The 13,606-nt window shown below is 42.2% G+C and overlaps 1 long non-coding RNA gene across 1 annotated transcript; it reads left to right on the forward strand.

The window, feature by feature from the left end:
* Positions 1–620: 620 nt before the first annotated feature.
* LOC107202561 lies at positions 621–9,500 on the forward strand. Its single transcript, XR_001520728.3, has 3 exons — positions 621–3,894; positions 4,062–4,237; positions 9,209–9,500. It is a non-coding gene; the product is annotated as an uncharacterized LOC107202561 (long non-coding RNA).
* Positions 9,501–13,606: the final 4,106 nt, after the last annotated feature.

A 13,606-nucleotide genomic window follows, 5' to 3' on the forward strand; every position in this document is an offset into this window, starting at 1 on the left:
AAAGCCTCGAGTGAGGTTCCCAGACAATTGAGATGTCAGGTGTGTTTGGAAAAGCACCAACAGTTTGGGAAGGAATGAATTTCTGTTTTCTGATCGGAAAATTTCTGACCAGCTTCTCTTTGAAAAGCTTTGGTGTTATTCAATTTGTGGAATGGGAAAGATGCAGAATCCCTCCTTTCTTGATTAATCCTGAAATCCTTAGATATCCTGGTCTCAGATTGAACATCAGAGCTTTTGGAGGTAGAACATGACAGGTGGTATAGCTGATGAGAAATACTGGCCAAAGTGTCACTCATTGCCCTGGTAGCTCTAGGCTTGCAGATGACTCCCCAGGTGATGTTTTCAGCCAGTCAGGGAGACCTTATCTTGCAGAGAAGCCCAAGGTTTGAAGCTGGGGAGTGTTTATACCTTCACTTCCCTCTACTTGGTAGAAGAGCAGCTTGCTGGACCTTGTGAGACAGACTCTGAGGTTCTGGAAGGTGAAGTCAGAATGTTTTGGTGAAGGTTAGACATGACTGCTGTCCAAAAACTGCTAACTATATGAGTGTGGAGGTACTAAAAGTACAAGGTGCCTCAGACTGCTTGTAAGAGCGGTGGTAGTAGTGGCAGACATTGTGATGCTGTAATGTGATTTACTCAGCTGTTTCCCATGCTTACCACGACTTTATTTACATATTCCTCATATTGTGCAGGTTGTCTGGATGGGGAAATGTGTACAGTTGGGAGTGGATATGACTTTTGAAACACAGACCCAGGGTCGTGTGAAAAATGCATGTTGCTGTTTTGATTGCAATCAGTTGTGAAAATGCAAGAGGATGAAAAGGTTTTTGCTGGCTTGCTAATGGGTGTATGTGTATTCTTTTTCATGCTATTTCAATGAAAACACCTGGAAATGAACTGAGGGTTTGAGGATTCAGGGAAGGAAAATGAGATGCCAGTGCTGAAGGCAGCTAAGTTGAGTAGCAGAAAGCAATATGCTACAGCTTGTGAGGCACTGCTGGGAGAGAGGGGAACAGAGGAGCACAGAGGTCAGTGCTATTAACTCTGTGTAGTGGTATGTGTGAGTGAGAGCAGGGCTTTTTCAAACAGGGCTATTAATTTCTCACCATATTTTGCTGATTTTTTCCATCTTCAGTTTTATAAAGAAGATACACTTTTGGTGAGGGCTTGCAAGCTGCCCTTAGAGGGGCTGAGTAGAATCAGGTCTAGCACTGATCTCTCTGAATTCAAGCGGTTGGTCGCAGTGACAGGCTCACGGGAAGAGGATCAGCCTCTTGGGGGGTCCAAATCTTCCTGGCTTCTTCACTTCACTGCTGAGCTCGCCTGTGAAATGCATGAGCTGTAAGCACACGAAACATGAAGGCATAAAATTAATTCAAACTCCTAAGATGCCCAGCTCTAAAATCGGCCAGCAGCAAAGTGTGGAGCAATGGTAATTAACTTCCATGGTGGCAGCTCTGGGAGAGGTACACATTGGGCACGATGGGAGACTTGGTGTGATGCACTGCAAGCACTGCTGAGGGGGTCATGGGCTGGTGGCAAAACCCCCCCGGGACCAGGGAGCACAGCAGGGTGCTGGAAAAGAGCAGCTCTGAGGGGAGGAGATAAAGAAAAGGGCCCTTTGGTGCCTTCTGTGTTCCTCCTGCCCCTCCAAACGTGGCAGCTGCTGAAAGAGGCCGTGAAGTGTGTTTCTCCTGAGTGCTTGCTGTAAACAGTGCGTACAGCAGTGCTGATTATACATCAGCTCGCTGGGCTAACTATAGCATAGTAATTAAAGGGGTGAGAACATTTTGGAGTACTTTCCGCCACTTGTTGTCTGTGTAATCCCCCTGTGTTTGGCAATAAATAGAACTTTTAAGTTTAATTAATATACACTTGGCTGGCTATCCATTTAAAAGCATGCTTCGGTGGCCTGAGACATTATCCACTTATGCAGAGTGTTGCTGGAAGAGCTGGTGAAACACTGAAGAGGGAGTGCAGGGCCAGGGCAAGGGGTGCTGCCGAGCCCTGGAGCAGGGAGGCACAGCTTCGTGTCCCAGGGAATGTAGGTCAGTGGGCAATTCAGAGCATGCTCTGACACAAGCATACAGGCACTGCAAGAGAAGGCAGAGTAAATAAACAGCTTTTCTCCTGAATGTGGGGCAGCTTGGGCTGTTTCTAAAATTTATTTCTGAACGCTGGGTTTTGTAAGTGAGTTCCTCTCAGGCTGAGGTGTCAGAGGGTCAAACGAGTTTTGAGAATAAAATGCAGTCTAGTATCTCTTTCTTTCTCTCAAACTTCTTTCATGTAGGGCTATTCAAACCATTGCTTTTTTTTTTTTTTCTTTTTTGAGTTTAGCAGAAACAACGGCAACAAAAAAATTGGTTTGGATTAGATCAAATATACATTCCTTCCCTCCTCCTCCCCTCCTGGGATGAAACAAACAAACAAATCATGCCGTTTAGCACCATTGTGTCATTTGCCCCGGAACAAGCCATTTCATTTCATGTGCTTTTCGAAAAGCAAAGGCGAGGAACAGCTAGAGTTTCATAAAACTGCCAGAGGACTTGGACTCCAGTCCCAGCTCCAGTGAGTGCCGAGTTATTTATCTGCAAGAGCAGGGTGTCAGCGGGAGCTATTTCAGGCCCCCCCTTTGCTCCAGAATGCACCCCAGGCTGATGTTTGTAGGAATTTTCTGTGGGTGGCAATGACTCTGTGCAGGTGAAGGAGTGAGTTGTGCTGCAGTGGATGCACAAAGTGAGCCACGGAACAGAAGTGAGGGTCAGGGTGGATGAGGAAAAGACTTGGAGAGAAAAAAGAGTTCAGGAATGAAATAGATTTATAACGTTGCAGCTTCTGCTTTTTTCTTTCAGTCTCTGATACTATTTTCCTACTGCTCTTCCTGCCTCTCCTGGCTCTTTACCCCATGCCTGCTCACCTCCTGTTCTCATGTATTTTTTTACCTTCTCAGTCTTTCTCTCTGGATCAGGTGTTTTGATCTGGGAAGTCAAGTTAGTATGCCATCATGTAAATGAGTAACTTATGCTTCCTAGTGATGAGCTAGCATATGTAGGGTTGTATGTCTTGAAGACTCAGTTGTAGGTAACCAGCTTTAATTTTCACAGCTTTTTGTTTGTTTTGTTAATTTTTATTTTTATGTTTTTATGTTGATTTTTTTATTTTTTATTTTTTTATTTTAAAGTGCTCTGCAAGAACAGATTCACTGGCCTATTCTGCAGGGTGGAGTGTGTGAGAATTGTCCTTTCTCCTGACTTCAGGGTGCAATGAAACAAACACTCGTTGAGTACAAATAATTTGTCCTATTTTCTCCATCAGTTCCAGGAAGAGAGGAAGTGTTTCCCCAAGGAAAACCTTTCTCTGCATTATCAGTAGAAGAGCCTGAGGTGGCTGGCTCAGGTGCAAGTGTGGGCTGTGGGTGTCCACCTGTGCCCGCAGGAGCAGCGTGCTCTCTCTGATTGGCCTGGCCAGTGGCAGTTGAATTAGCAACAGAGGGTCCAAAAATAAGCAGATTTAATAAAAAAAGCTTCATGGCGTGGTGGTTGGGCCCGTGCTGTGCAACTAATTAACTTGCTAACCCTGTGGAAGCACTTCCAAAAATGAACTCCTGTTCTCTGCTCCCGTGCTTCCTGCATTCAGCTTCCTGCGCTGCTTCGGCTTCTGTCCCCTTCCCCAGGCGGTCAGCATAGCAATGTCACTTATACCTGCTGTGTGTACAGGAGGGACATGTCACATCTTGTGCCTTTCCTGGCCTGCCACTGTGACCTTCTGCAATAGCTGAGAACATCAGTTCCCCCTCCCTGAAGTGGGGCACCTGAAAGAAGACTTCTCCTTTCTTTGGGCTTCCCTGTTACGTGCAGAAGTAATCCACCACTAATTGTATATAAGGACAAGGAGGTAAGTGTTTTTTGAGTTGTGCTTCCTTTTCTTCATGCCAAGTAGAGTGTTACCCCTTTGCACAGTTGTCAAAGGCATAGATGTGCTTCTCTTTAATGCTGTGAGATTTATCAGCAATGTATGTGAAACACAGCTTCATTTTTTCTTTCTGTTTTCTCCTTTTGCAGAAATATTGTGATTTTCCTACTGTGGCTTGAAATGCCTGGCTCTGGCTATTTGTACCTGCTTTGTAATAGCCCCACTTGAGAGGTGAAAAAGGAGGCTCTAAAGCCCAATTCCAAGATTACGACCTGCACATTATTTTAATTTAAACTCGCCTCCTGTTACAACAGAGAATCAAGGTGTAAGTGTGTAAAGTGCTTTGGGAGCCCTGTGATAAAAGGCCCTATAAAAACATAAATGTAAGCAGATGGCAGACACAACCTGCCTGGTAGGAGCAGCACACAAGCTCACAGAAAAGGGTGCAAATTCAAGTCCCTCCCGAAATTGTCTTGGACAACAATAAATGTAACCTTTGCCAGGGCCTGGGCATTTGTAATGTAGACCCTGCTATTTCTCACCACATTGTCTCAGCCTGAGACACAGGCTAAATCATCGGGTTGCACCTCCAAGCACGTTCAGGCTTTGTGTGCCTGTTTGAACAGAGATCCACGACTGTGGAACAACACCAATGGCAAAGGCATGGCCATGGCTGTATCTCAACCACTTTAATGTTGATATCCTCAAGAAGAGGCATAAAATAAGAAGTCCTTGGATACTGCATTACCAGTTTGTAGTTAAGCTCAGTCTGGGGCATGATGTGCAGAAATGGAAAGGAGTGAAATGTAACGAGCAAGACATGCAGCGACATGTGTTTGCTGAGGAAAGGGAGAGCTGATCTTTTTTCTACCCTTGCCTGTTCTTCTAAACACCATTTTTTTCCCCAAAGGATGGATTTTCTCTTTATCTAACTTGCAATTTTTCCCTGCTGTGAAATGTTTTGGGTCAGATGATATTTTGCTGGGCTTTAGAAAACTGCTAAGAATTAATTAATCTGTAATTAAATTGATGGGGAAAAGACGTACAGAACTGTTAATAGAATTACATCCTCAAAAGGAACAAAAATAAGGCAGTTTCCTTTCATTTCTCTTTTTTTACAGTTTGCAGTGTGACAGATTTCTGACCAAGTTCGAGTTTAGACAAAGTGCATGTGGCAAAAGTTGGAAGTGTTGTAATGCTGCCTACTGTGATTTGTATAAACATTTAGGATCCCCTGGAGAGGAATGTAATCCAGGGTTCCTTGCTTACACAGAAACGCTCAGAACAATATAATATTTGAAAGAAAAGAAACATTTTTAATTGGATTTGTGCTGACTATTTTCGAAATACAAAGAAGACACTTTATCCAGTAAGCTGCAGATTGTTTGCAGTCACAGGGAATCGGCAGGCCTCAAATTAGCTGCAGGACAGCCCTTGCTGTTGTTCTGTGAGCCCAACAAAATGTGAGATTTGAAGGAAAAATACTAATGATAAGAAAAGGCTGTAAAATTCAAGCCACATGCTTTTCTAAGTTTATGCGAGTTAGGCTGAATGGATCATGTGATTTCCTCATGCATTCCTCAAATGACAAAAAAACTGAAGGGGAAGATTTTCAAGTTTGTCTTTCTTCCGACTAGAATACTTGCTATGGGATGGGGCAGATCCTGGCATGTGCCCTCCTTTTCTCACAGAACTGTGCTGCCGAAGCGTGACCTTGTTCCCCAAGACCTGCCACCTCACTCTGAACCCCTTGTACCTTTGGGGATGACCTTCCCTGCTTTTAGCACCCATCCCCCTGCTGTTAGCAGGAGAGGGGCAGCTCAGGCACTGCTCCCAGTTTCATGCTGGGATGAGTCCCTTTGCTGTTTGTATTGAATGTGAAGAGAGGAGAGACCTGTTGTTTCATCAGCGACATCAAAGAGAAAAAAATTGCTCTCCAGTGTATCCAAATTTGCAACATCCCTTTGCTTTTGTAGTAATAGAGAGAGGATATTAGAGGCTTTTAGTAAAGGTATAAAGCTTGGTTTTATTTCCCTTTTCCTTCCATTGTTGCATTTATTTTTTTTTCTTTGCACTGCTGATTGGTGAGGTCCATTGGTAGTGTCAGCAGGCCTTATTTTGCCAGATGCAGCATTCCTCTTAACATCAGTAGCAGCTGAAGAATCACTAAATCTAAGGTGAGAATAGGCTTCAGAGCAGGTAGAGTGCCCTGAGGCAACTGAAAGTTCTGTGCCTCTGTAGTTGTTTGTATTTATTATTTCCAAGTATTAAAAGAAATGTTAAGATATATTCCTATAGGAAAAAAAAGATACAAGCTCAGGTTCACCCTACCAATCTTTTGGCACTTCATGGATGACGTAAAATAAGGAATATTGCCACTCAGGCCTCCTTCTATGTAACTAGTGAAAAGAAATGAGTATCTTCATGGGGAATTTAAAACTTCACACAATCTGAGGGCTCCTTTGGAGGAGACTGTTGCTTCACTGACTCATGTGACTACACACCTACCATAGGTGTCTCATCCATGGGTAGCCTGTAAGTGAAATTCTAGACAGTACAATTTGTATGTGACAAGATCCCATAACTGCTGTTTAAGGAAGGTGCACACTAGGTTGGTTCCAGTAACTGTTTGGCAGAGCTGTTCACATATTAGGTCAGGATTAATCGAGCCAAGTGGGGAGGAATGATTTTTTGGAGGGACTTGAAAAAGGAGGGCTCCTAGAGAATGAGATTTAAGGTGGGGCAAAAAGAAACAGGATGGGAAGGAGAACTAAGAGTAAAGGCTTAAAAGTAAGGACAAGAAACTTAAGCTGAATATACCTAAGTAACAGATAAATGCTGATGTTCATATCACCTCTTTAAGAAAATTTTGTAAGGAAGATGACAAAAACCTCTCTTGTCTATGGATTATGGTCCCCTCCTTTCCAGGAGAGTGCCAGTTACAAAAAGGGGAAGCTAAGATAAGGAGGAATGCAAGGGGGGGATGATTCTGCAGGACAGTTTTGGGAGGTCACCCTCATATTTCCTAATATTAGACATCTACAAGTATAGATGTCATGGCTGAGCTAGTTGTCCTGAGCTGCCTTTTCATTCAAAAGAGAGCAACTGCTGCTTTTAAGGTGCAGTTCATCTGAGCTATTTTAGATATCTGCTGAAAATGTCTAGATATCTGCAATGAATCCTACCTTGCCTGTTTCTGTTGATGAAAATGGAGTTGAGGGATGTTAACTCAGATGCAAAGTCTATGGTTTATAAGATACTATGAAATGATCTCTAAACTTGGATTCACCTCCAGACAGCATACAGAAGTGCCAAATATTTGTTCTTTCTTGACAAATCTTACTGTTGCATGATTCAAGTAGGACATTTAGGTGGTCAAGGAGACTTAGGAGACTGATATATTTAAGAAAAGGCAAAATGAGATATTTTTGGTAAATTGCATTTCCTTATTAGTCATCACTTCCCTTTTTATTCTGAGAAGCAGCCCTCTTCAGATGTGTTCATTTTATTTGGCAGAAGCGTAGATAACTCCAGATGTTGCTGATTCTCTTTCAGTTCATTGCCTCAGGAAACTTCAGTTGCACCTGAGAGAAAATAGAAGCCAACCTGGAAGAAAAAGAAAAGAGATATATAATAGTCTTGATAGAGGGAAAGAAAAATCAGATTAATTTATATGCTCTGGATGATCTCTAATTGTTTCCTTAAAGATGAATTAAAAGCCTTTTAATTCACAAAGAGCTGAGTTCAGGGCCTTGTACATCTTCTATTAGAGCTGAAAACATGATAAAGAGATGGATTTTCAAGCTTCCCTTAAGGGTCTACTATTGCAATGGAAAACAGAGCACTAAACATAGCAATTGGCAAGTAAGTAGAAGTGATAATGGGCTTTGATATTAAAGAGCAATGTCCTTGCCTTACAGAAGTAGGTGCCATCTTCTTATTTCAGCAGAGGTCTTTTTGCTCCAGATGGGCAAAAAATTGCCCCAGACTGAGGCACCTAGATTTTTAGCTGTGGACCATTGTAATTTTAAATCTGCAAATACAACATGCTATCTACCATGGCTTTCACACTTTTGAAGTTTGTCGAAGGATATTCTTGCTGTTCTAATCTACTAAGGATAAAGCCTGAGAAAACACTGATTTTTTTGCCATTCTTTCGGATACATTTCTTTGCTTACATTCTTTGTTAAATCAACAGAGGTTGATGAGGTTAATGACACACAGACCTTTTCCCTTCAGAGCAGCAGTTCATCTCTAGTTCTTACTACTAGATGCTGAAAGTCATTCCATCTAAAATAAAAGAAAATAAAATTTAAAAAAGAAAAGGTGAAAGAGAAAAGAGAGGAGAGGAGAGGAAAGAGGAAAGAGGAAAGAGGAAAGAGGAAAGAGAAAAGAGAAAAGAGAAGAAGGAAAAAGCAAAAATATGTCATCTAGTTAATGGCACATAAGAATTCACAAGCTTGCAACCTATGAGACAGAGCTTTCCATGTCACTAGGCAGAGTGAGCAGGCTTGGAGTATGAATAATGTGCCAAAGTGTTCCTCTGTGACACCCCAGGAAAGCTCAGCAGACTTTCCTGTCCGGGGCTGGAAGACACCAAGATTTCCAGGCTATTATCTTCCACTGGAATAACATTCAGTCAAAGATAACTTGCTCCTTCTGGTGAAAGTACTTCCATATAAATAAGGGAAGGAGTGGTGTTCTTTGGAAAGCAGTCTGGTATCACTTCTGACAGATAACAGCGATTGAGATGAAGAGTAAACACCTCAGTCACGGGGTGATGCAGAGCACGCCGATGCACCCTGGAAGCAGCACCACAGAACCGCAGCTGAAGGCTGAATCACTGCTGTATCTAATTAGGCACATCAGTTAAGATATGCAAGCCTCCAACAGTCTGAGAAGGGCTGAGATTGCTAATACCGATCTCTTATTGTCCTCACGGCTCAGAAGAGGCGATGGTTGATAAGATAAAAGAAATAGCATTTGGTATTAGAGCGGTCAGTAGCTTTCTGGTTGCTTGTTGGGGGGAAGGTGGGGCAGGCAGTTAAGTGATGTTGCATCATTTTGTGATTTGGCCCTCTGACTAATGTCAAGGTAAAGAAATAAATCGCTCGTATTTAATGTGTTGGTGAATAACAGCAGGCCCTTGATTTTCTAATGCAGTGTCATTTGAATTGTATATGCTATCGAATGAGACAAAATATGTATTTATGCATTAGGTTTCTTCAAAATTCCTAGTATGTTTTTTAACAAGATGCAGGAAAAATAACTGAAATGCCGATCTTTTTATTCCTAGGTTGTTTGTGACAAAGCATCAGCAACGTCCTGCGCCGAACATGATTCACGTAAGGAGCAGACAGTGGATACTGAGTTTGAAAGGGGGCTAATCAACAATCTTTGGAATAAAGAAGTATCTTAACTCAAAAATGTTGATGCATGAACGAATGTTATTCTCTGTGTGCTGAGTTACTGTTTAGGGGACACATCTACACAAGCAACCACACTGAATCTGTTCAGCGCCATTCACAAGCAAATTAAATTTCAAAATCTGACTGTATGTGCATGTGTGTGTCTAAATATCTCTAGAGAAATTACTTATTTATTTTCTACTTTGCTCAAATTTTTCCTCTTCCAGTGCACTCAGTTCATTCCTGGAGTCACTCTATTGACGTTAACAGTGGGGTATCAAGGAGGTATTTTGCTCTTCTACTAAATTTTTAGGATAAAAGTTTCTGGGACAAGGCCACACACAGCTGCAGGAGAGCTGTCTGATCCAGGCAGGGGACTGATGTGGGGGTGGAGGAAGGTCTGCTTCTCTGGCCTTGGGGGACAGCACAAATCCAAGCTGGGTAGTGTGTGATAGAGCAAGGCAGCAATGCAGAAATGCTGAAGAAGGTGGGTGTCCTGGCCCCTAGACTTTTAGGGACAATTTGATGAAGGATTGTTGGAGAGGCCCAAGGAAGGTGTGCCTATTGAAAGAGCCTGGCAAAGAGCAGGTGTGAAGGAGGAATGGTGCAGGGGATGTCAGAGCGCTGTGGCAGCTCATCTCATTGATGGCCAGTTGGACAAGGTGTCATTGTGCTCTGCCTCTCAGGCAGACAGTAGTTGAAGATGAGGGGTAAGGGAACACTGAAGAAAGAGGATGAACAGATTACTCTAGCTGGGAAAACAGCGCTGTGGGTGTCTAACCTAGGCAGTGTTGAGTATTGCATGTAGCCTCTGAGTTGTCTGAATGGACACAAAAATGCAGAATCCTCTTGAAAATTAGGGTGCAGCTCCATGTTATGGATCCTTCATCAGTGGATCCAGTATACCCTCTCACACTCTTCTTTGCCCCCACACAAGGATCTGCTGCCTCCACTGCTGTGTCTGTTCTACTGCTGGTGTGTCCAGGACTGGTGAAAATGGGATGACTAAAGAAAAAAGATTATGTCAGGAAGACAATTGAGAAACAGGTAGGTAATAGGAAAAAAAAATGCTTCTTTAGAACCAAATCATTTTATATCTCTGAGTTATCTGAGTTGGTGCAAAGGAGAAGGATAACCAAACCTTCTTGGGGATTGGAGGGGACAGAGATGAGCAGGGGTAGTGTGGGTGGGGCTGAAAAGTTTCTAGCCAGCACCTACTCCCAAGGGATTGGAAATACAATAATCCACTTTTAATACTTTAGAAACATCTAATGTTTCTGAAAAAACAGGTGTGTGTATGGACACTGGTCATGTCTGGAGAGCAGGAGCTCTACCCAGTCCAATAAATCAGCTCCCTGCTGCTGAGCTGCTTTTTCTGTCCTCCATGAGGGAGTCCAGATGCCCAGCTGCCCCAAGTACCTGACTCTTAGAGCACCCAAATGAGCTCAGATGAGTGCTACCCATACCCTATAAATAGTTCATATATTGTCCAAGTTTACAATTAAATCCATTAACTAGCTTGATTATAAACAGATTCTGTAAGCACCTAAAGTTGGACCTGTTTTAACGATGGAAAAACCTCTTGTCTGTAGGTTACATTGTTAAAGAAATGTGATCAACTTCCACTTAGGGTCATTATTTGCCAAATATAGCTTTTTGCCAGCACTGAAAAATCATGTTCTGCTGGAAGAAATTCCTTAAACACTTGCCATCTCTCAACTTTGCTTCCCTCCACTATTGTTTCTAGAAGGAATAAAACTCCAGAGTGCTTGAAAGCACAAAAAATACCTCTACTTTTCTTTGTCATTTGAACGTGACTTAACCTCTTCTCTAAGGACAGCTGGCCTTCACTCTCCAGTGGGGATACAATGAAGACTTGATACTGGAAAGCTGGAAGACCTTGCTCAAAGAGTCATTTTATCTAATATGACACCATAGTCGCTACAGTGGCCCTGTAATCATTTTATGTTTACTGGCTATAATAACCATATGAAACAAATGTGCTACATGGTATACTACGTACAGAAAACCCGAGGCAGAACTAAGGTTATTTAGGCACCCATTTGAATATAATTAGAAACTATTTCTTCAGTTTAGAATACTTGGTTTGGAGATAATTAAATAACCATGTAAAAGACACTGTAAAAGATAAATATGTATTTAGTCACCCAGCTATCTTGCTAGAGTTTTGGTCTGGCAATTGTTACAGCTCTGCATAACTATAACTCAGCAATATGGTATGTAATACATTATTATTACCTGGCCATTGATCAGATGAACTGCTGCTTCTGGCTGCTTCTCCAAGCCAGCTGAAGCTGATCTTGTGTCCCAAGCTAGATCAGTGCACTAAGTCCCCAGCTGTCCAGAAGAGCCGTGTTTTATTTATCGTAATTGTAATAACATTGTCTGTTCTTAAATAAGGGATTCTACTTTTGTTTATGTCCTGTTTATAAACTAGATTAATTCAGTTGCAATTTTCTTACCTGGAACAACTACAGATTACTTTATTGAACCTTTAGTTGTTGCCCAACACTTTTAATAACCCACCTGCATAGTTCGTGATCTCCTGCAGGTAGGGAACAGAAGTATGTTTTAAAAATAAGTCTGTACATTTTGTGTGCCAGTATGTGAGACATTTTGGAAGGGTTTGGTGTTCATAAAGTTCAGATCATCTGCCTTTTGATGAGCAGGCTTGTAAAAATGTCCCAAAATAAGTGTTTAAATCTTGTACATTACCTTGGAAAAGATAAACCAGTCTGTTTGGGATTACTGGCTATTAATTAATTTCTGTGATTATTTTTTTTTTTTTCCCCTTGCACTGTGGAGAATATAAGGGAGAAACTAACTAGTCACTGTGTGCCTTTTTCGTAGTTTGAAACTTCTGGGTTTTGTTCCTTTCCCACCCTGTCATCAGCAAAAACTGTGGTTTTCAGGTTTCCCCCCTTTTCCTTTCCCATTAGTCGCTCTATTAAATATGTTAATTGTAGTGTCCCAGATTACTGGGAGCTCCTTAAATCAAAGCCATGAGACTTGGTAGCAAGGCGCTTAGCTATGGGCTTTGCTGATGATAACTGCATCATATGAGTATTCATACAGAACTGATTGAGCCCCTGAGGCCAGATGCTAGAGCTGTTTTGTGCTGCTCTGGCACCATAATGCAAACTTCAACAGAGTTTTCAGGTCTGCTTGAAGCCTATTTCCAAGTGAGGAAGTCCTGCCATACTGGCTTTGGTGCTGGTGTATCTCTTGCAAAACACAGCCCTCACTGGAAGGAGGGAATTGAGGCTGAAAGATGTAGCCCAAATGGTCTGGCCACGAGGGCCAATTCCATTCATTGTGTACTTCATACTTCATAGCTGAGAGGAGTTGGATGGGTTTTGCGGCTAATGTTGTTTTTACAGTTCAAGACTTAGAGAGGCCTAAAATAATAACAACAATAATAACAAACAATTAAGAAATTTATTATTTTTATTATTGTTACTACTACTGCTACTGCCACACAGTCAAAATCGACAGTGTTCGCTACTGCACAAACATATTGAAGAAACTTGCACTGGCAGCTTTAAAATTTCCCTCACTGTGCATCTCTGATCCTGCTTTTGGCTTTTCCCAAGGTATTTTTGTTGAAATGGGCTGGTACATGCTACATCTTAAAACAGCTACAAAGGAGCTTTATTTGTACTGCCTGTCATTTCAAGCTGGAGGAATTCAGTATCTATCTCACTGCCTTTGCCATATGCAGTTGGGTTTTCTCCTTCCCCTCTGTAATTCTTCTGGGGACACTGCATAATAAAAGTCTCAACTTAATCAAGAAAAATTCAACATGTGGCACGGCAAGGGAGAGCGTCGGGATTTAAAAGCGTAAAGCAAACAAACAAGCAGGCCCTTGTGATGTCAGACTAATAACACATTTGCTGCTGTGCTCTCCGGCTTGCTGGTGTGTGTACTGTTTCCCTGTACAACATTGTTCTGGGCTTTGTTTCCTTCGGCTGCTCAGCCCGAGAGGGTTCCCTGCTGCCAGGGGGCTGCTGGGACACCAGCAGGTGTCTGAATAATTGGAATAAAAATTCTTTTAGAAAGAAGCAGCTCATGGAAAAGAAAACCCTGTCCTTAGATTAAAAAAGTAAAAATAAAATAAGAAAAAGATCTTCATTTTCCAGGGCCATTAGGAGTTTCAAATCTTCCTTTCTCTTAGTTAGAGATAAAATTAAGTCACACACATGAAGGAGCAATTGTTCCAGATTGGAGCAGGCTCAGCACAGCATGTGATGAGGGGAGCCGTGTCC

The sequence above is a fragment of the Parus major genome, chromosome 3 (genome assembly GCF_001522545.3).
Source record: "Parus major isolate Abel chromosome 3, Parus_major1.1, whole genome shotgun sequence".
NCBI classification, from domain to species: domain Eukaryota; kingdom Metazoa; phylum Chordata; class Aves; order Passeriformes; family Paridae; genus Parus; species Parus major.